The sequence below is a fragment of the Odocoileus virginianus genome, chromosome 25, assembly GCF_023699985.2.
Source record: "Odocoileus virginianus isolate 20LAN1187 ecotype Illinois chromosome 25, Ovbor_1.2, whole genome shotgun sequence".
NCBI classification, from domain to species: domain Eukaryota; kingdom Metazoa; phylum Chordata; class Mammalia; order Artiodactyla; family Cervidae; genus Odocoileus; species Odocoileus virginianus.
This window is the reverse complement of record NC_069698.1, coordinates 8,506,396-8,529,316: the sequence shown is the minus strand read 5'-3', so window position 1 is coordinate 8,529,316 and position 22,921 is coordinate 8,506,396. Positions and strand designations below refer to the sequence as shown.

Here is a 22,921-nt window from a genome sequence, read left to right as displayed (position 1 = left end):
TAAATAGTTTTATTTATATTTTTAAAATATTTGAAGTTCAGTTCAGTCACTCAGTCGTGTCCACCTCTTTGTGACCCCATGGACTGCAGCACGCCACCATCACCACCTCCCGGAGTTTACTCAGACTCATGTCCATTGAGTTGGTGATGCCATCCAACCATCTCATCCTCTGTTGTCCCCTTCTCCTCCTGCCTTCAATCTTTCCCAGCATCAAGGTCTTTTCCAAAGAGTCAGTTTTTCGCATCAGGTGGCCAAAGTATTGGAATTTCAGCTTCAGCATCAGTTCTTCCAATGAAAATTCAGGACTGATTTCCTTTAGGATGCATTTGGTTTGATTTCCTTGCAGTCCAAGGGACTCTCAAGAGTCTTCTCCAACACCACAGTTCAAATTATTCATTTTCTGAATCATTAAATTAAAATGATTTCATAATTTTAGATGAATAGAATAGTTTATTTTCCTGATAAATGTTTGGCTAACTTTTTACCACAATGGGCATGAATTTATGTGGTTTTTCTCACTCCATCTGTAGCTGTACTCTTTCAATCCCACTGTTTGCTGTTGTTCACCTGCTCAGCCAGGTCTGATTGTTTGCGACCCCATGGACTGCAGCACGCCAGGCTGCCCTGTCCTCCGCCGTCTCCCAGAGCTTGCTCAAACTCATGTCCATTGAGTCAGTGTTGGCATCCAACCGTTTCATCCTTTATTGTCCCCTTCTCCTTCTGCCTTGAGTCTTTCCCAGCATCAGAGTCTTTTCTAATGAGTCAGCTCTTCATATCAGGTAGCCAAAATATTGAGTTTTCAGCTTAAGTTGTAACATCCCACTGTTACTGTTCTATAATTTTTCTTCTTTAGTCGAAATTATAGACTATGTTATTCTTAAATTTGTAGATTATAGTCTTGACAATACTGTATTTGATTGCTTTCTGTTTTATAAGTTCTTATTTTTCAGATATTCATCACTTTAAAAAATTTGCTATATTTTCTGATTGAGCTAAATGCATAAGTCACTCTTTATATATTTTTTTATTTTCTAATATGTAAATGCGCTGTTGCAGTGTACTTTTCCTCAAAGTCAAATTTTGTTTGATCTCTCCTATAGAAATGCATAATATTTTCATTTTCCTTCAATTCTATTTATTTCACTTCAGTTAAATTTTAATTTAATTTACACTGCCAATTAGTTATTTAAAAACATGTTCTCATAATTCCAAATGAAAGGGCTTAGATATAATATTTTTGCCATTTCATTATCATCACAGTAATATCACTGTAATATTGAGTAATTTGCATTTTTGAGCCTTTCATTTTGGCTTAGTAGATTGGCACCGTTTTGTATATATTCCTCGGGTGCTTGAAATAGGTGTTCATTTTCTAACTATTCTGCGCAGTGGTCTACTGTGCCCATTAGTGGAGGGTTGGTGTTCATATTTTTTTATATTTTACTATTCCTATAGTCTCTTTGAATGGTTATTGAGAAAAGTATATATTCAGCTTTAATTGAGTTGGATTTGTCCATTTCTTATTGTAAGTCTGTCATATCTTTATGTTTTTGAGACTATGTAATTCATGATATATTTCTTGATAAATAGAACATAATGCATTTTTTCTTTTCTTATCTAACTACATTGCTATTTGAAAAATTATTTTTGCTTTAAATTCTATTTCATGTGTTATTATTTATCTCTTGATTAGTTTTGAATATCACATTTCTTTTTTCATCCCTTTACTTTCTACCTGCTTTATTTTGCTTCAGGTGTATCTCTTTTAAATACATATAGCTGTTTTGTTTTTCTTAAAATTGTCATTTTTACACCATGAATTAAACGGTTCATTTTTTTATGTGTGATGACTGCTGATGTATTTGAATTCATTTATACAGTATTTAATTTTTTAATTATTCATTTTCTGGGTTTAGCTTTTTATTCTGTCATATTTTATTAGCTTATCTATTTATCTTTCTTAACACTAATGATTTGAAAACATTTTATCATATGCTTATTCTTTTCCGAATATTTAACATGCCCCAAATAAAAAAGTATTAATATTATTTTAAGATAATCAATCTCTTACTTTCTTTGAGAACTACAACAAAAAAACATTTAGAATATTTTAAGTCTAAATTCTCCATCCTGTCTTTCATTGCAGTTTTTCCTTGTTGTTTAATTATGTATTATGTTGCCCTCCTCCAAATTTAGTATTATTCCTGTTGCTTTATATGTACTGTGCTTAAGACACTCCCAATACTTAAGAATTTGTTATATTTTTATAAATTATTTCATCTCACTTATTCACTCTGAATAATAAATTAAGTTCCAAAAAATAATTGTATATTTTTTCAGCCAATGAATCTTATTCATTGTGAATTGTTTGTGTATACATGTGTGTGTTTGACTTCATTTTTTTAAAGCAAAAAAGTTTTTTATTTTGTACTGGGCTATAGCTGACTGGCAATACTGTGGTAGTTTTAGGTGAACAACGAAGGGACTCAGAGAGATATATACATCTAACTATTCTCCCCCAAACTGTCCTCTCATTCAATATACCACATAAATTGAGCAGAGTTCTATGTGATGTGCAGTAGGTCACTGTTGTTTATCCATTTTAAATATAGCAGCATGTCCATGTCCATCCCAAACTCCCTAACTATCCCTTTCCTCCTCACCACCAGCAAACATAAGTTCTTTCTCTTTCTGTTTTGTAAATACATTACTATCATTTATTTTTAGATTCCACATATAAGGGATGCAAATCAGACACAGAAGAAATATTGTATGACCTCAGTTTTAGTGGAGCTTTTCTGCTAGACATGGGAAGTTCACTCAATTTGAATCTGCCTGATCTTTGGTATATCTGAGTTCACTGATATTTTCTAACACATCTGATGTTTACATTGTGTGACTTAATCTTCTATATAAGTTCAATACAGGTTGACATAACATGAGAGCATTTTCTTCCATCAGAATTGCATTTCTGCTTTCAAAATTAACATAAATGTTTTTAGAAAAATGTAGCAATGAACTATAATAAATCAAATTCAGTTGTGTTGTTACAGGTCATTATAAATCCCAATAAAATTGTTATTTTTCCTAATGAAAATGTTATTGAAAACTGTGACTCAATCTTATTGCTTTGCCCATGGAGGCATGAAAAACAATATTAAAAATAAAATTATTTTTCTGCTTTGCTAGTACTTATTTTCAAAATCCAATTACAGAAAACTTGGACTATGAAAAAGTAAAAACATATATTAATTTATCAGTAACAGCTTGTCCAACTTTGTAGTGGTAAAGTTTTCATTCCTGAAAGAGGAAGTTTTCATAACAAAAAATTATAAGACTATAGCAATAGAATTTTAATTTAATAAATATTCATTAAGTGCCTAGTTCAACTCCAGTATTATGTTAAGACACTAGGCAGGCAGTCAGACATTGCTTGGGTTCTCAGAAAGTTTTATAATGTAATGATTCTAATGAAATAAGTATGTATAGATTTTCAAGTTTGTACGAAGGAGTAGGTTTTAATTCTGTTGCAGGAGTGAAATATCTATCAGTTCAGTTCAGTCATTCAGTTGTGTCCAATGCTTTGCGACTCCATGAACTGCAGCACACCAGGCCTCCCTGTCCATCAGCAACTCCAGGAGTTTATGCAAACTCATGTCCATCGAGTCAGTGATGCCATCCAACCCTTCTCTTCCTGCTTTAAATCTTTCCCAGCATCAAGGTCTTTTCCAATGAGTCAATTCTTCCCATCAGGTGGCCAAAGTATTGGAGTTTCAGCTTCAGCATCAGTCCTTCCAATGAATATTCAGGACTGATTTCCTTTAAGATGGACTGGTTGGATCTCCTTGCAGTCCAAGGGACTCTCAAGAGTCTTCTCCAACACCACAGTTCAAAAGCATCAATTCTTCAGCACTCAGCTTTCTTTATAGTCCAACTCTCACATCCATACATGACTACTGGAAAAACCATAGCTTTAACTAGTCGGACCTTTATTGTCAAAATAATGTCTCTGCTTTTTAATATGCTATCTAGGTTGGTCATAACTTTCCTTCCAAGGAGTAAGCGTCGTTTAATTTCATCGCTGCAGTCACCATCTGCAGTGATTTTGGAGCCCCAAAAATAAAGTCTGACACTGTTTTCACTGTTTCCCCATCTATTGCCATGAAGTGATGGGACCAGATGCCATGATCTTAATTTTCAGAATGTTGAGTTTTAAGCCAACTTTTCCACTCTCCTCTTTCACTTTAATCAAGAGGCTCTTTAGTTCTTCACTTTCTGCCATAAAGGTGGTGTCATCTGCTTATCTGAGGTTATTGATATTTCTCCCAGCAATCTTGACTCCAGCTTGTGCTTCATCCAGCCCAGCATTTCTCATGATGTACTCTGCATATAAGTTAAATAAGCAGAGTGACAATATATAGCCTTGGTGTACTCCATTCCCTATTTGAAACCAGTCTGTTGTTCCATGTCCAGTTCTAAGTGTTGTTTCCTGACATGCATACAGATTTCTGAAGAGGCAGGTCAAGTGGCCTTGTATTCCCATCTCTTTCAGAATTTTCCACAGTTTATTGTCATTCACACAGCCAAAGGCTTTGGCATAGACATTAAGCAGAAATAGATGTTTTTTTGGAACTCTCTTGCTTTTTTAATGATCTAAGGATGTTGGCAATTTGATCTCTGGTTCCTCTGCCTTTTCTAAAACCAGCTTGAACATCTGGAAGTCACGGTTCATGAAGTTTAAAGTATGAAGTTGAAGTCTGGCTTGGAGAATTTTGAGTGTAACTTTGCTAGCGTGTGAGATGAGTACAATTGTGCGGTAGTTTGAACATTCTTTGGCATTGCCTTTCTTTGGGATTGAAATGAAAACTGACCTTTCCCAGTCCTCTGGCCACTGCTGAGTTTTCCAAATTTGCTGGCATATTGAGTGAAACACTTTCACAGCATCATCTTTCAGGATTTGAAATAGCTCAACTGGAATTCCATCACCTCCACTAGTTTTGTTCCTAGTGACACTTCCTAAGGCCCACTTGACTTCACATTCCAGGATGTCTGGCTCTAGGTGAGTGATCTCACCATCCTGATTATCTGGGTCGTGAAGATCTTTTCTGTATAGTTCTTCTGTGTATTCTTGCCACCTCTTCTTAATATCTTCTGCTTCTGTTAGGTCCATGACTTTCAATCCTTTATTGTATTCATCTTTGCATGAAATGTTCCCTTGGTATCTCTAATTTTCTTGAAGAGATCTCTAGTCTTTCCCATTCTTTTGTTTCCCTCTACTTCTTTGCACTGAGTCCTGAGGAAGGCTTTCTTATCTCTCCTGGCTATTCTTTGGAACTCTGCATTCAAATGGGTGCATCTTTCCTTTTCTCCTTTGCTTTTCGCTTCTCTTCTTTTCACAGCTATTTATAAGGCCTCCTCAGACAGCCATTTTGCTTTCTTGCCTTTCTTTTTCTTGGGGATGGTCGTGATCCCTGTCCTGTAAAGTGTCACAAACCTCCATCCATAGTTCTTCAGGCACTCTGTCTATCAGATCTAATCCCTTAAATCTATTTCTCATTTCCACTGTATAATCATAAGGGATTTGATTTAGGTCATACCTGAATGGCCTAGTGGTTTTCCCCCACTTTCTTCAATTTCAGTCTGAGTTTGGCAATAAGGAAATGTCTATAGAGAATCACAAAAAAGCAATTTGCTTCTTAGAAGTGGGTTGTAAAGTTATTTCCAGGAGAAAAAAAGGTAAAAATGAACAGAGACATGTAACATTATGACATAGCAGGTGAAATAGTCATGTGATGTTGCTTGATATATAGATGAGTGGGAAGCTCTAAAAGATGAGTTTGCAAAGAGGGTATGTGGCCGTACCTTGTAAGTGATAATCTCAGGGCACAGAAAGTCATAAGGAGCTTCTTTCTCCAGGTTAAATCACAATTTTACAATCGGCCGTTTGGCAGTAGATATTGCTGTCTAGTCTTAAGTTCTTCAAATCAAGGTACTGAGAACAGAAGAAGAAAACTAATAAATTATTTTGAGAAGAAATGTTGGCAGTAATTTGGAGCACATTTAATAAAATTTGAAAATATTCTCTGATGGTTATAGAAATGACTGCAGAGGCTGATCAAATATTTCCCAGGACTGATAACCTTTGACCAAAAGGCATTTCATAGCATGCCTGGTACCAACTAACAAGGTCAGACTGTGGAAGTCTACATTTTTTGTACTTAATTAGAGATTAAAGAATACTAGCTAAATGATGTCAGCCTGTTTTAGATACACTCAACTATTAGAAGAATGTGTCTGCCATCAGAAAAAATCATGTTTTTAACAATTTATTTTCTGCATTTATTTAATATTTTGAGTACTTATATTCCATATGTATGGATCACATATATTAGTATGGATGGATTTAGTCTTTGCTAGTATTAATTTTGTACTATTTAAAAGTATTGGCTTTGTAAATAGGAATCCCAGAGTTTAAATTTTGGTTTTGCCATTTGTTAAGTGTACGAATTTGAACAAGTACTTTCATTTTCCTTAATTTCAAATTTTTTCACTTTTTCAATAGGTATACATGTAAAAGGCCACTTCCTTGTCCAAGACATAATAAATGCTGACTGTTCCTGTTTTTGGAATAGTACTATTTTTATCATTAAGGTTTTGTACAGAAAGCACTTTACCAGTCTTACCAATGATCTACCACCAAAAAACATGTATCAGTGGAAACCAATATTTCATTACTTGTCCACACGATGTGTAAAAAGAAAATAACATTATGAATATTCTCTGTTTGCCCATCTCTCTACCCATTAATCCCTTTTTTATACTTTCTACGTGTACTCCTACAATGATATCTCAAAAGACATTAGAGAATATAAAAGATAGTGTTATAAATTCTGTTTCAGTCATTTTGATAATCTTGGGGAGCTACCTTTTTATCAAGGTTTGATGAATTATTCATATTACCTTAATATGGCTAATGAAATTTCTACTCTTCTGGTAAGAGAAATTTCAACTCTTTTTTGTTTATCTTTCCAATATTAGCACTATCTCTAATCTTCAGTTTCTTTTAAGAGACCTATGTCTACTTAATATGAGTGAACTTAGGTAAAATTAAATAGCATAATATATATAATATATCAAATTAATTAGCACTCATGTAAGCAGTAATATATAGCCGTATCCTGAAAGTTAATACATGAGTATGTTATTCTTGATTCCTCTTTGATTTTTCATTCATTCAGAAGTATTTCTTGTGTGCCTGTTAGATGCTTGAAATGCTTTTAGAATCTAGCATTGAAACAACATGAAATCTGTTAGGCAGAATCAGATCATTAGAAAACAGAAATAAAAGATCCAATATGTTAGAAGGACTTAAGTACCATTAAGAAAAATAGAACCAGGGCAAAGAGAGTGGGAAGATGTTCTTGGTGGTGTTGGCAGAGATGAGAGATGGTGAAGAACAGCTTTGAATAAGGAGATCAGGGAAGAACTGTCTGAGAAAATAACACTTGTGTAGATCCAAAGAACATAAAGGAGTAAGCCTCCTGAATAGCTGAGAGAAGAAGTAACATAAGATGCCTCAGTGTGGTATGCTGTGGATGTTTTCAAAATCCAAGGTCAGTGGTTGCAGGTAGAGGAGTAGGATGCAGGATCAAAGGGTCATAGGGAGAGATGATGAAAAGCCTTTCAGGGTGCTGTGACGACTGGCTTCACAATGTTGTTAGGAAACTTTCTCAAAAGATCCTTATATACCATCTGGGCTTCAAGATCACATGACATTTGGACTTATTAAGAGAGGCAGTATGAATATAGTAAACAGTAGAAAATGCAAGTAGTTATTGTGTAGATAAAAATTAGATATAGATTTTTTTATTTCTTTGTTTGTTTAGGTGCTAAGTTGTGTCTGACTCTCTTGCAAACCCATGGACTGTAGCCCACCAGGCTCCACTCTCCATGGAATTTCTCAGGCAAGAATACTGAAGTGTGGGCTGCCATTTCCTTCTCCAAGGGGATCTTCTGGACCCAGGAATCAAAGCCATGTCTCCTGCATTAGCAGGTGGATGCTTTACCACTGAACCACCACAGTTGTATTTTCTAGCTTACTATGTAATTTCTGTGCACAATGAAGGAAAGTGTGTCATTTTGCAGGAGCTACGTAGCAATGCAAAACACAAAAGTACTTTGCTGTGAGCCACGCTAAATTCTCTTACTGCCAAAGATACAGGGGATAACAGAGGCAAAATAATAGCAGACATTTTAGAGATCATTAAAAAGTCAGAATTAAATCTGCAGACTACACAAACTCCTATTTTCACCTTCTGCAAACATTTCTTCAACAAATAATTGTTTTGTCTTAGTCTATAACAGTAAGAATAAGAAAGAAACCCTTGCCGACAACAATCCGATATAGATATAAAGTAACACAAGCAAAGGCTGAACTATTGGAGAAATCATTCAAAAAAAAAATGGAGGAAAATGTTAGATAAGCATGTTACTTAGTTTCAAAGAAATCACAAGTGATATCCTTTTTCTAAACAGAGTCTAAAGGTTCATAAGAGAATTTGTAAGAGAAGGGGCCTTAAAGCAAACCATCCATTTGGGAAAAGAGAAAAAAATGTTTTAGTGATGAAATTCATTAAAGCAAAAAAAAAAAAAAAATAGAAAAACGAGAGTGAGAACATGTAAATGGCATGAGGAGAGGCTTTAACAAATTGCAAAGAATGAGGTGGAAATAACAGTGATTATAAAATGATTATATAAAGATGATGTGTATGGAAGACAAACGAAAGTGACATAGCCACCATGGTGAATCTGAAAAAGAAAAAAGAGTAGGGAAAATATCCAAAATATAATAAAATGAAGTTTTCCTGGACAAAAAAAAAAAAGAGTGAATTTGTGTACAGATAGGACATGGAGTAAGGCAGGAAAAGAATAATGCAGAATGATTAACTTAGGCACATATCAGGACAAATTTACTGCATTTTTAGGATGAATAAAATGTCATGACTTACAGCAGAAAAGTGAGCCGTGCAGAAGAAGGAAACCTCAAGAAGACCTCAGGCTTCTCCACACCTATCCAGAAGAGGGCTACCGAGGTCTGCGGAAGGCTGTGTTTCAAGCACTGTTTTCCTCATAGTTTTTCAAGAATAAAGCAAAAAGTATTTTTACACATCCACAAAATCCAGGGAATGAAGTAATCATGATTTCTACCTGGAAAACTACTAGAAACAGTAACAGATCAAATAGACAACTCAAAATAAGCAATTTACTAATAGAGGTGTTGTAATAAAATAATTGACAATACTTGCTAGATGTATTGAAATACCCAACTAAAACTGGTCAATCATGCCATTCATGGTGGTTTTTTAAATGACTGTATTTTAGACACCAAGAGACCCACCTGGCATCCTGAAAAATTCACCTTCTACTAGGTAGTCTGACTTTCCACACACCTAATCACCAGAGTCTCCAGCAGCATTATTTCCATTGGTGGAAACGGGTGGAAGCCACTACTTCTAACAGTGAGGCTGCTAAAGTCATTAAACAAGGAGGCTACTAGCCTGAGGTGGCGCTAAAGCTTTGGTAGCCTATGTAAGCAAACCAAAACCTAAGCCAGAGTCAGTTCTTATAAATGCATTTGTATCCCAGAAAATGAAATTTTCTTCCCAGGTGGCTTGGTGGTAAAGAATCTGTCTGCCCGTACAGGACACAGAAATGAGACAGATTTGATCCCTGGGGTGGGAAGATACACGGGATGAGGAAATGGCAACCCACTCCAGTATTCTTGCCCAGGAAATACCATGAACAGAGGAACTGGGTGGATTACACCATGGGGTCACAAAGAGTCGGATATGACTAAGCACGCACACACACACAATACAACTAGGCTTTCCCAAATGAAGCAACTTTTTAAGCTATCGGTTCAGTCGCTCAGTCATGTCCAACTCTTTGCCACCCCCTGAACCACAGCACACCAGGCCTCCCTGTCCATCACTAACTCCCAGAGTTTACGCAAACTCATGTCCATTGAGTCGGTGATGCCATCCAACTATCTCATCCTCTGTCGTCCCCTTCTCCTCCTACCCTCAATCTTTCCCAGCATCAGGGTCTTTTCAAATGAGTCAGCTCTTCTCATGAGGTTGCCAAAGTATTGGAGTTTCAGCTTCAACATCAGTCCTTCCAATGAACACCCAGGACTGATCTCCTTTAGGATGGACTGGTTGGATCTCCTTGCAGTCCAAGGGACTCTCAAGAGTCTTCTCCAACACCACAGTTCAAAAGCATCAATTCTTCAGCGCTCAGCTTTCTTTATAGTCCAGCTCTCACATCCATACATGACTACTGGAGAAACCATAGCCTTGACTAGACGGACCTTTGTTGACAAAGTAATGTCACTGCTTTATAATATGCTGTCTAGGTTGGTCATAACTTTCCTTCCAAGGAGTAAAGGTCTTTTAATTTCATGGCTGCAATCACCATCTGCAGTGATTTTGGAGACCCCCCCAAAACAAAGTCAGCCACTGTTTCCACTGTTTCCCCATCTATTTGCCATGAAGTGATGGGACCAGATGCCATGACCTTAGTTTTCTGAATGTTGAGCTTTAAGCCAAATTTTTCACTCTCCTCTTTCAGTTTCATCAAGAGGCTCTTTAGTTCTTCTTCATTTTCTGCCATAAAGGTGGTGTCATCTGCATATCTGAGGTTATTGATATTTCTCCCGGCCATCTAGATTCCAACTTGTGCTTCATCCAGCCCAGTGTTTCTCATGATGTACTCTGCATATAAGTTAAATAAGCAGGGTGACAATATACAGCCTTGATGTACTCCTTTCCCTATTTGGAACCAGTCTGTTGTTCCATGTCCAGTTCTAACTGTTGCTTCCTGACCTTCATACAGATTTTTCAGGAGGCAGGTCAGGTGGTCTGGTATTCCCATGCCTTTAAGAATTTTCCACAGTTTATTGTGATCCACACAGTCGAAGGCTTTGGCAAAGTCAATAAAGCAGAAATATATGTTTTTATGGAACTCTCTTGCTTTTTCAATGATCCAGCAAACGCTGGCAATTTGATCTCTGGTTCCTCTGCTTTTTCTAAAACCAGCTTGAACATCTGAAAGTTCATGGTTCGCGTATTGTTAAAGCCTGACTTAGAGAATTTTGAGCATTACTTTACTAGTGTGTCTGATGAGTGCAATTGTGCGGTAGTTTGAGCTTTTTTTCGGGATTGGAATGAAAACTGATATTTTCCAGTCCTGTGGCCACTGCTGAGTTTTCCAAATTTGCTGGCATATTGAGTGAAACACTTTCACAGCATCATCTTTTAGGTTTTTAAATAGCTCAACTGGAATTCCATCACCTCTACTCACTTTGTTCTTAGTGATACTTCCTAAGGCCCACTTGACTTCACATTCCAGGATGTCTGGCTCTAGGTGAGTGATCACACCATCATGATTATCTGGGTCATGAAGATCTTTTTCTTATAGTTCTGTGAATTCTTGCCACCTCTTCTTAATATCTCTGCTTCTGTTAGGTCCATACCATTTCTGTTCTTTATTGAGCTCATCTTTGCATGAAATTTTCCCTTGGTGTCTTTGATTTTCTTGAAGAGATTTCTAGTTTTTCCCATTCTATTGTTTTCCTTTATTTCTTTGCATTGATCACCGAGGAAGGCTTTCTTTTTTTTTTTTTTTTTTTTTTTTTCGAGGAAGGCTTTCTTATCTCTCCTTGCTATTCTTTGGAACTCTGCATTCAAATGGGTGCATCTTTCCTTTTCTCCTTTGCTTTTTGCTTCTTTTGTTTTCACAGCTATTTGTAAGGCCTCCTCAGACAGCTGTTTTCCTTTTTTTCATTTCTTTTTCTTAGGGATGGTCTTGATCCCTGTCTCTTGTACAATGTCATGAACCTCCATTCATAGTTCATCAGGCACTCTATCAGATCTAATCCCTTCAATTTATTTCTCACTTCCACTGTATAGTTATAAGGGATTCAATTTAGGTTATACCTAAATTGAATGGTCTAATGGTTTTCTCCACTTTCTTCAATTTCAGTCTGAATTTGGTTGTAAGGAGTTCATTATCTGAGCCACAGTCTGCACCCAGTCTTTTTTTTTGCTGACTGTATAGAGCTTCTCCATCTTTTGCTGCAAAGAATAAAATCAGTCTTATTTCGATGTTGACCATCTGGTGATGTCCATGTGTAGAGTCTTCTCTTGTGTTGTTGGAAGAGGATGTTTGCTATAGCCAATAAATAGTTAAGCTATAGCAAATCAAGTACTTCCCTTGCATTGTGTCTGCTTTGTAAATATCTCTCCCCTACCTTCTATCAACAGAGTGCTGTCAACCACTCCCAGCTTGGCACTGCCCGATTAGAACTGTTTGCCTAAATAAAGTCTTTAAACTTTTAATGTGCCTCAGTTTATCTTATAACAGAATTAATTGGGCTTCATCTCAGACAGCTGAATAAAACTCAATATGTTGGTACTATTTTGGACCCTAGAGTTACAAGACAATACAACTTTATCCCAGTTCCTTCTTTGGCTTTGTTAAGTAGTTTTGCTGACTGTTATGGCCCCTATAATCTTAATGATTGATGCTTTTGAATGAATTTATAATTTTAATTGGACCCACAATTCCTTTGTCTGACATGCTTAAGAAAATCAAAATTTTAATTCCCACATGAATGGCTGCTAATAGCTGGCAAGTAATTCAGTTTGGAAAAAATAATGCAAGTTCATGGGCACGTGAGACATTCTGGAGGCAGGTAACCAGGAATAAGAACAGAGTAGCCAGAAATGAAGTCATGCTATCTTTACATGAGAATAGGCCCAGTATATTCCCTTGGTCATTTTCATACTGCTGGATTCTTTGTGATATATGACATCACAACACACTGGCTCTTATCTAGAGGAGCTGACTCTATTCATCACTGGAAGTGAGATTGCATTTTGGACTTCTCCCTGATTGCAACGGCAAAATCACCCTTACAGAAGTGATTCCCATTCAGTTTGTAGCTTGGTTTCCTGGATATTGGAGGCACTTCATTACCCATCATTATAAGTTTTACTTGGTATGCTAATTATTGTGAAGCACAGTCAATATCTAATTCAGTCCCACAGAAGGCACAGATTTTGAAAATAAAAGCAGCCTACTACTCTACCCATTAGCTGCAGTCAGAGCAAAGGAAGACTCCTTAATTCTGTACTCCAGAGTCTTACTAACCCCTAAGTTGTAATAGTATTTTTCAATACCAGAATGATCCTGTAACAAACGTATTCCCTAAACCATCATTAACAACAGCAGTGTTCTCCTTGATTACTAAGAATTGGAATTAAAGAGAAGGCCTCAGGATACTTTAATATTGGATATTTCTATGCTTAGGATCATTAGGATTATTACTACATAAAGCCAGTAAGTTAATGATTGGTGTAATATGAGTATTTTATTTATGGTTCAGTGAAAATAATGAAGGGCCTTAGGACATGTAACCAGTTATGATAATACAATGGATGGAGAAAAAAAGTTCTTTCAAAACTAAGGAAAATATAAATCCAAACTCTGTTCTTTACACCTATTATTAAAGTTATGAAAGTCCATCTAAATATCTTTGTGAGGATGTAAAAAGAGAAGTCAAAATGGAAAATGTAATAAAACCAAAGGATAGAAACCACAAACCAGAAAAAAAAAAAAAAATCGCCATACAATATGGTCTGAAGTTTTCCAATAAAATTGGTTTGGAGCAGCTACATAAACCAATTTGGTTCATTGACTTTTTGATGGTGTACATTTTGTCCTTTCAGATCTTATATTGAACATAATATATCACTATATATGGAATGGATATAGTTTTTATTAGAGAGAGAAAGCTGGGTTTCATTAGATCATATCAAGCTGAAAAATTGTGAACCACAGGAAAAAAAAAAAAATTGAGTCTCCCTGCCAGACAAAATAAAATACTCATTTGAAATGTTAAATTGCAGAGTTTTTATCAGAGCACATATTTAGTAAATATCTCTACATGAAATTTTCATAAAATCATCACTTTTGTCAGCTATAAATTGATTGATTTTAGATTTAAAATGTTGCAGAAAATACAATTACATGGTGTATATCAACTGTTGGAATGTCTGCTATTTAGTAAATTTACTTCATTATTTGAAATTTTAAGGAAAAAAAAATCTCCTTGAAAATCCAAACTCAGTATTAAATATATTTTTGAAACAAGATTTACCTCAAATTTCACATCTGACATAATTAGTCACTTGCGATAATAAAGGACACACACATTTTCTAACGCATCCAGGGTGGCCAGAGGCAACAGTGTGGCTTGGGAGCCCTCTGCTCCAGCAACAGTTCCATCAGGACCATGGTCCAGGCCCCCAGGTGCAAGTTGCCCAACACCCGGTGGCCACTGAAGATTTACACATTCAACAGGATCAGCAGTGGGACAATCATAGCCTGTCCTTGGTCTATGTCCTTGGTCTGTCAGCTAGTCAGGGCTGACAAAATGTGGTCCACTGGAGAAAGGACTGGCAAACCACTCCAGTATTCTTGCCTTGAGAACCCCATGAATAGTATGAAAAGGCAAAAAAAAAAAAAAAGACACTGAAAGATGAGCCTCCCAGGTCAGTAGGTATCCAATATGTTAACTAGAGAAGAGTGGAGAAATAGCTCCAGAAAGAATGAAGTGGCTGAGCCAAAGCGGAAGGGCACCCAGTTTTGGATGTGTCTGGCAGTGAAAGTCTGACGCTGTAAAGAACAATATTGCATTGGAACCTGGAAATGTTAGGTCCATGAATCAAGGTAAATTGGGTGTGGTTAAACAAGAGATAGCAAGAGTGAACATCGAAATTTTAGGAATCAGTGAACTAAAATGGATGGGAATGGGCAAATTTAATTCAGATAACTATTTTATCTACTACTGTGGGCAAAAATCCCTTAGAAGGGACTGGAGTGGAAGAAATAGAGTAGCCCTCATAATCAACAAAACAGGATGAAATACAGTACTTGTGTGCAATCTCAAAAACAATGGAATGATCTTGCTTCATTTTCAAGGCAAACCATTCAACATCACAGTAATTCAAGTCTGCCCCAAACACTAATGCTGAAGAAGCTGAAGTTGAATGATTCTATGAAGACCTACAACACTTCCTAGAAATAACACCAAAAAAAAAAAAAAAAAAATTTCCTTTTCATTATAGGGGACTAGAATGCAAAAGTAGGAAGCCAAGAGATACCTGGACTAACAGGCAAGTTTGGCCTTGGAATACAAAATGAAGCAGGGCAAAGGCTAACAGAGTTTTGCCAAGAGAATGCACTGGTCATAGCAAACACCCTCTTCCAACAGCACAAGAGACAACTCTACACATGGACATCATCAGATGATCAATGCTGAAATCAGATTGATTATATTCTTTATAGCTGAAAATGGAAAAGCTGTATACAGTCAGCAAAAAACAAGACCTGGAACTGACTGTGGCTCAGACATCAGCTCTTATTGCAAAATTCAGGCTCAACTTGAAGAAAGTAGGGAAAATCACTAGGCCATTCAGGTATGACTTAAATAAAATCCTTTGATTATACACTGGGGGTGATGAATAGACTCAAGGGATTAGACCTTGTAGGCAGAATGCCTGAAGAACTATGGACAGAGGTGTCTAACATTGTATAGGAGGTGGTGGCCAAACTTTCCTCAAGAAAAAGAAAGGCAAGAAGGAAAAGTGCTTTTCTGAGGTCTTACAAATTGCTGAGAAAAAAAGAGAAGCAAAAAGCAAAGGAGAAAGGGAAAGATATAATCATGTGGATTCAGAGTTCCAAAAAATAGAAAGGAGAAATAAGAAAGCCTTCTTAAGTGAACAATGCAAAGAAACAGAGGAAAACAATAGAATGGGTAAGAGTAGAGATCTCTTCAAAAAAATTAGAGATACCAAGGGACAATTTCATGCAAAGATGGGCATTATCAAGGACAGAAATGACAAGGAACTAACAGAAGCAGAAGAAATTAAGAAGGGGTGATAAGACTACACAGAAGAATTACACAAAAAGTTATTAATGACCCAGATAACCATGATGGTGTGGTCACTCACCTAGAGCCAGACATCGTAGAGTGTGAAGTCAAGTGGGCCTTAGGAAGCATCACTACAAACAAAGCTAGTGGAGACAATGGAATTCCAGGTGAACTATTACAAATCCTAAGGGATGATGCTGTGAAAGTGCTACACTGAATATGCCAGCAAATTTGGAAAAGGCAGCAGTGGCCATAGGAGTGGAAAAGGTCAGTTTTCATTTCAATCCCAAAGAAGAGCAATGCCAAGGAAGGTTCCAACTACTGCACAATTACACTCATTTCACATGCTAGTAAATTCACTCAAAATCCTTCAAGCTAGGCTTCAACATTACATGAACTGAGAACTTCTAGATGTACAAGCTGGATTTAGAAAATGGAGAGATGAACCAGAGATCCAGTTGCCAGCATTCATTGGATCATAGACAAAGCAATGGAATTCCAGAAAGCATCTATTTCTGCTTCATTGACTATGGTCAAACCTTTGACTGTGCAGATTACACAAACTGTGGAAAATTCTTAAAGAGATGGGAATACCAGACCACTGTACCTGCCTCCTGAGAAAACCTGTAGGCAGGTCAAGAAGCGACAGTTACAACTGGACATGGAACTGGGACTGGTTCAAAATTGGGAAAGGAGTTATGTCAAGACTGTATATTGTCACCCTGTTTACTTAACTTACTTGCAGAATACATCATGATAAATGCCTGACTGGATGAAGCACAGTCTGGAATCAAGATTGGTAGGAGAAATATTAGTAACCTCAGATATGCAGATGACACCATCCTGATGGCTGAAACTGAAGAGGAACTAAAGAACCTCTTTATGAGTGTGAAAGAGGAGAGTGGGAAAACCTAGCTTAAAACACAAAATTCACAAACTAAATGAACAAAAAAAAAAAGCTGTTTTTTGGGTTTTTTTTTTTTTTGAGTTCTGCTGATGAGTTCTCCCCAGAACTGCCATTGTCAGTGTCTTTGTCCCTGTAATGACCACAGCTAGTCTCCACTTCTGCAAGATACCCTCCAATACTAACAGGTAGGTCTGATCCAGTCTCTTATCAGGTCACTCTTTTTTTCTTTTTTCCCCCAGAGTCCTAGTGCACATGAGACTTTGTGTGCACCCACTAAGAGTGGATTTTCTGTTTCACCCAGGCCTGTGGAGTTCCTGGACTTTGTACTGGAAAAACCATCCCAATAACTAGAGAAAGAAACACTAAACACTGCTATGCTAGGGCTTTCCTGGTGAGTCAGATAGCAAAGAATCTGTCTGTAATGCAGAAGGCTCAGGTTCAATCCCTGGGTGAGGGAGATCCCCAGGAGATGGAAATGGCAACACACTCCATTATTCTTGTCTAGAGAATCCCATGGTCAGAGGAGCCAGCAGGCTAAGGTCCATAGCATCTCAAAGGGTGGAACATGACTGAGTGGCTAACACTTTCACTTTCACACCAAAGAGCATATCAAATAAAAAAGTGCAAATGTGTAAAGAATTCACACTGTATTACTAAAGAGGAAATACCAATATGTAGGATATAGGCTTATTAAACATGCTACAACAGGAGGGACAGAGATAAGATGGCAGAGTAGAAAGACATGAGCTTAAAATTTCTTATTAAAACACCAAGATGACAACTAATTGCTGAACAACCATTGACAGAGAAATGCTGGAACCTACCAAAAGAGGTACCCTGCATTCAAAGACAAAGAAGAAGACACAAGGAAATGGTGGGGGGGACACAATAACAATAAAAACCAAATTCCATTCCTGCTGGAAGGGTCATCCACAAACTGGAAAATAAATTATACCACAGAGCTTCTCCCACTTTAGTGAAATTTCTGAGAACCACACCAGACTCCCCAGCCCGGGAGTCTGGCAGTAGAAGTAGGAACCCCTAGGGAATCTGGTTTTGAAGACAAAACAAGGTTTGAACCAGGAATTTCAAGCTGGATAAGACCCAGATCCACCTACCAGTAGGCACCTACCAGTAGGCAGGTGGCTCCAGTAGGCACCCAGCTCCACCTGCCCGTAGGCAGGTACCAGTGCCTCCTACTGGGAAGTCTGCACAAGCCTATTAGCATCATCCATGAGATGGCAGACAGCAGAAGGAAGAAGAACTACAATTCTGTAGTCTGTGGAAGAGAAACTGAAATCACAGTTAGGCAAGTGAGATGGTAGACATATATGTCCCATATGAAGCAACAAAATAGAACCCTAGAAGAACAACTACATGAAGTGAGATAGACAACTCACCCAAAAAATAATTCAGAGTCATGATAGTAACAATGATCCAAGATCTCAGGAAAAGAATGGAAGCATAGATCCAGAATATACCAGAAATATTTAACAAAAACCTAGAAGAATTAAAGAACAAGTAGATGAACAGGACAATAACTGAAATGAAATATACACTAAAAGGAATCAATAGAATAAGTGAGGTGGAAAACAGACAAGTGAGCTACAAGTTAGAATGATGGAAATCAATACTATCACAAAGAATAAAGAAAAAAGAATGAAAATAAATGAGAACAGTTTAAGAGACCTGTGGGAAAACATTAGATGAACCAACATTCACATTATGGGGGCCCCTGAAAGAGAAGAGGGAGAGAAAGGACCTGAGATAATATTGAAAGTGATAATAGCTGAAACTTGTCTAATATGGGAAAGGAAACTGTCGTCCAAGTCCAAGAAGCAAATAACACGCAAGGGAATTTCCTTCAGGGTATCAGCTGGTTTCTCAGCAGATAGTCTGCAGATCAAAAGGGAGAGGCTTGATATATTTTAACTGATGGAAAGGAAGAACCCAAAGTCAAGAATACCCTACCTAGCAAGACTCTGACTCAGATTTGATGGAAAAACCAAAAGGTTTAAAGATAAGCAAAAGTTAAGAGAATTCAGTACCACCAAGCCAGTTTTGCAATACATTTTAGAGGAAGTTCTCTAAGCAGAAAAGAAAAGACCACTACTAGAAACAAGAAAAGTGTGAATGACAAAGCCTACAGGTAAAAGAAATTGTAGTAAAGGTAGGAAATCATCTGCACACAAATATGATATTAAAACCAGAAATTATGAGGCGAGTACAAATGCAAGATATTGGAAATGCATTTGAAATTAAAAGACAATTTAAAACAATTTTATTTATATACAGACTACTATATCAGTCTTATGATAACCAACACCAAAATATCTACAATAGATACACACACACACAAAAAAAAATTAATTCAAACACAACACTAAAGTTAGTAATCAAATGATATGAGAATAAAAGAGGAGTAGAAGAAAAGAGAGCTACAGAACAAATCCAAAGCAATTATAAAATGGCAATAACATACATATGGAAAACTACCTTAATAATAACAGATTAAGTTGCTTCAACCAAACACATAGACTAACTGAATATATACAAAAATTAAACCCATATATATATTGTCTACAAGTGACTCACTTCAAATCTAGGGACAAATATATATGAAAGTGAGGGGATGGGAAAAGTGATTCCATGAAAATGGAAATCAAATGAAAACTGGGGTAGCAATACTCATATCAGACAAAACAGACATTAAAATGTAGACTGTTACAAGAGACAAAGCAGACACTACAGACTGATGAAGGGCTCGATCCAAATAGAAGGTATAACAAGTGTTAATATATATATGGACCCAGCGCAGCAGCACCTCAATATATATGGCAAATACCAACAGCCATAAATGGAGAAATTGACAGTAACACAGCAGTAGAGAGTAACTTTAACATCCCACTGTCATCCAAAGGCAGACAGAAAATCAATAAGGAAAATACAGGCCTTAAATGATAACATTAGAAAAGATGGATTTAGGGCTTTTCATTCAAAAGCTGAAGAACAAAGATTTTTTTCACAAATGTGCACGTGCACATAGAACATTCTCCAGGACTAATCACATGCTGGGTCACAAAGTAAGCCTTGGTAAATTTGAGAAAACTGAAAGTATGTCAAGCAATTTTTTTAACTGCAACAGTATAAGACTAGAAATCAACTATGAGAAAAAGAAATAAAGCACAAACACCTGGAAGCTAAATAATAAGCTACTAGAGAACCAATGGATCACTAAAAAGATCAAACAGGAAATCAAAGAATACCTAGAGACAAATGAAAATGAGATCACAATGATGTAAAACCTATGGAACGTGACATCACTGATTAAAAGAGGGAATTTTATAGCAATATAACTTACCTCAGGAAATAAAGAAAATCTTAAAAAAACAACAACAACAAGCTACATGTATAAAGCAACTAGAGAAAGAAAAACAAAATCCACAGTTAGTAGAAGTAAAGAAAGCATAATGATCAGAAAAGAAAGAAATGAAATAGAAACAATGAAAGCAATGGAAAAGATGAATGAAACTAAAGCTGATTCTTTGAAACAATAAACGAATTGTTATTATTAAAACTTTAGCCCGGATTAATGAAGAAAAAAGGAAGGGGGCTCAAATCAATACAATTAGAATTTTTTTAAAAAAGAGGCTACAACTGACAACACAGAAATTTAAAAAAAAATCATAAGAGAATACAAGCAATTGTACACCAATAAAGTGGACAACCTGGAAGACATGGACAGAATCTTAGAAGAATACAATCTCCCAAGATTGAACCAGGAAGAAATAGAAAGTATGAACTGAAATAGAATATGAAATAGAAAATATGAACTGATCAATCACAACTACTGAAATTGGAACTGTGATTTAAAAAATCTCAGCAATCAATGTCCATGACCAGATAGCTTTACAAGTGAATTGTATAAAACATTTAGAGAAGGGTTGACACCTATCCTTTTGAAACACCTATATTGCAAACAATTGCAGAGGAAGGAATACTCCCAAACTCATTCTTTGAAGCCACCACCATCTTGATACCAAACCAGGCAAAGATAAACCAGGCACACAAAAAATAAAATTACAGGCTGATGTTCCTGATAAGCAGAGAAACAAAAAATCCAGCAATACATTAAATGGATCACACACCATATTCAAGTGGGATTTATCCCAGGGATGCAAAGATTTTTCAGTATCCACAAATCAATCAGTGTGATACAGTAATCAACAAATTAAAGAATAAAAATAATATGATCTCAATAGATGCAGAAAAAGCTTTTGAGAATGACAGTTAATTACAATAAAAACTCCCCAGAAAATGGGCATAGAGAGAACCTATCTCAATATTATAAAGACCATATATGACAGACCCACAGCTATAATATTCAGTGGTGAAGAGTTAAAAGCATTTCTTCAAATATGAGGAGCAAGACAAGGCTGTCCACTCTCACCACTTCCATTCAACATAGTTTTGGAAGTCCTAGACACAGCAATCAGAGAGGAAAAATAAGTAAAAGAACCCATTTTGAAAAGGCAGAAGTAAAACTGTCACTATTTGCAGTGACACCGGTTGCAGATGACATGATACTATAAGAGAAAATCCTAAAATGCTATCAGAAAACTACTAGAGCTTATCAATGACTAGGTTAAATTTGCAGGGTACAAAGTCAATATACAGAAATGTTTTATTTCTACACACTAACAATGAAAGATGTATGGCAAAAACTATCACAATATTGTAAAGTAATTATCCTTTAATTAAAATAAATAAATTTATTTTTAAAAAAGAAGATGTGTTACATATATACAATGGAATATCAAACAGCCATTAAAAAGAATGAAATGCCATTTACAGCAGCATCGATGGACCTGGAGATTATCATATTAAGTGAAATAAGTCAGACAGAGAAAGACAAATATCATACGATATCAGTTATATGCAGAATCTAAAATGAACTTATTTACAAAGCAGAAAGACTCATAGAGGATGAACTTATGGTTATCACGGGGAGAAGACTGGGTGAATGGGTAAGTTGGAAGTTTGGGATTGACATTTACACACTGCTATATTTAAAATATAGCAAATATTTAAAAGAAAGTGAAGAGGAACTAAAGAGCCTCTTGATGAGGGTGAAAAAGGAGAGTGAAAAAGCTGCCTTAAAACTCAGCATTAAAAAATTAAGATCACAATATACCATCCCATCATTTCATAGCAAATAGAAGGGGAAAAAATAGAAGCAATGATAGATTTGCTTTTCTTGGGCTCCAAAATCACTGTGGATGGTGATTGCAGCCAAGAAATTAGAAGATGGCTTGCTTGTTGGAAGGAAACATAAGACAAACCTAGACAGTGTATTATAAAGCAGAGGCATACTTTGCCAAGAATGGTCTATATATTCAAAGACATGGTTTTTCCAATAGTCATGTATTGATGTGAGAGTTGGGCCATCAAAAAAGTTAACAAAGTCAAATAACCGGTGTTTTTGAACTGCAGTGCTGGAGAAGACTCTTCAGAATCCTTTGGACTGCAAGGATATCAAACCATTCAATCCTGAAAACTATTCAGTCATTAACCCTGAAGATTCATTGGAAACACTTTTGCTGAAGCTCCAATACTTTGGCTACTTGATGTAAAGAGCTGACTCATTGCAAAAGACCCTGATGCAGGGAAAGATTGAAGGCAAAAGAAGAGGGTGGCAGAGGATGAGATGGTTGGATGGCATCACTGACTCAATGGACATGAGTTTGAGCAAGCCCTGAGAGATAGTGGAGGACAAGGAAGCCTGGCGTGCCGCAGTCCACAGGATTGCAGAGTTGGATATGACTTAGTGGCTGAAGAACACAACAATATTTAAAATAGGTGGCCATCCAAGTCCTACTGTAGAGCAAAGGGAGCTCTGCTCGATACTGTACAACAGTCTAAATGGGGAAATGATGTGAAAAAAGCAGGCATCTGTACATATAAAACTGAATCACTTTGCCATATACCTGAAATGAATACAACATCTTTATACTATG

The 22,921-nt window shown here is 36.5% G+C and overlaps 1 long non-coding RNA gene across 2 annotated transcripts in view; it reads right to left on the bottom strand.

The window, feature by feature from the left end:
• Positions 1-22,921, bottom strand: part of LOC139031090 (uncharacterized) — a 109,190-nt gene that overhangs the window by 47,299 nt on the left and 38,970 nt on the right. The window lies entirely within an intron of this gene.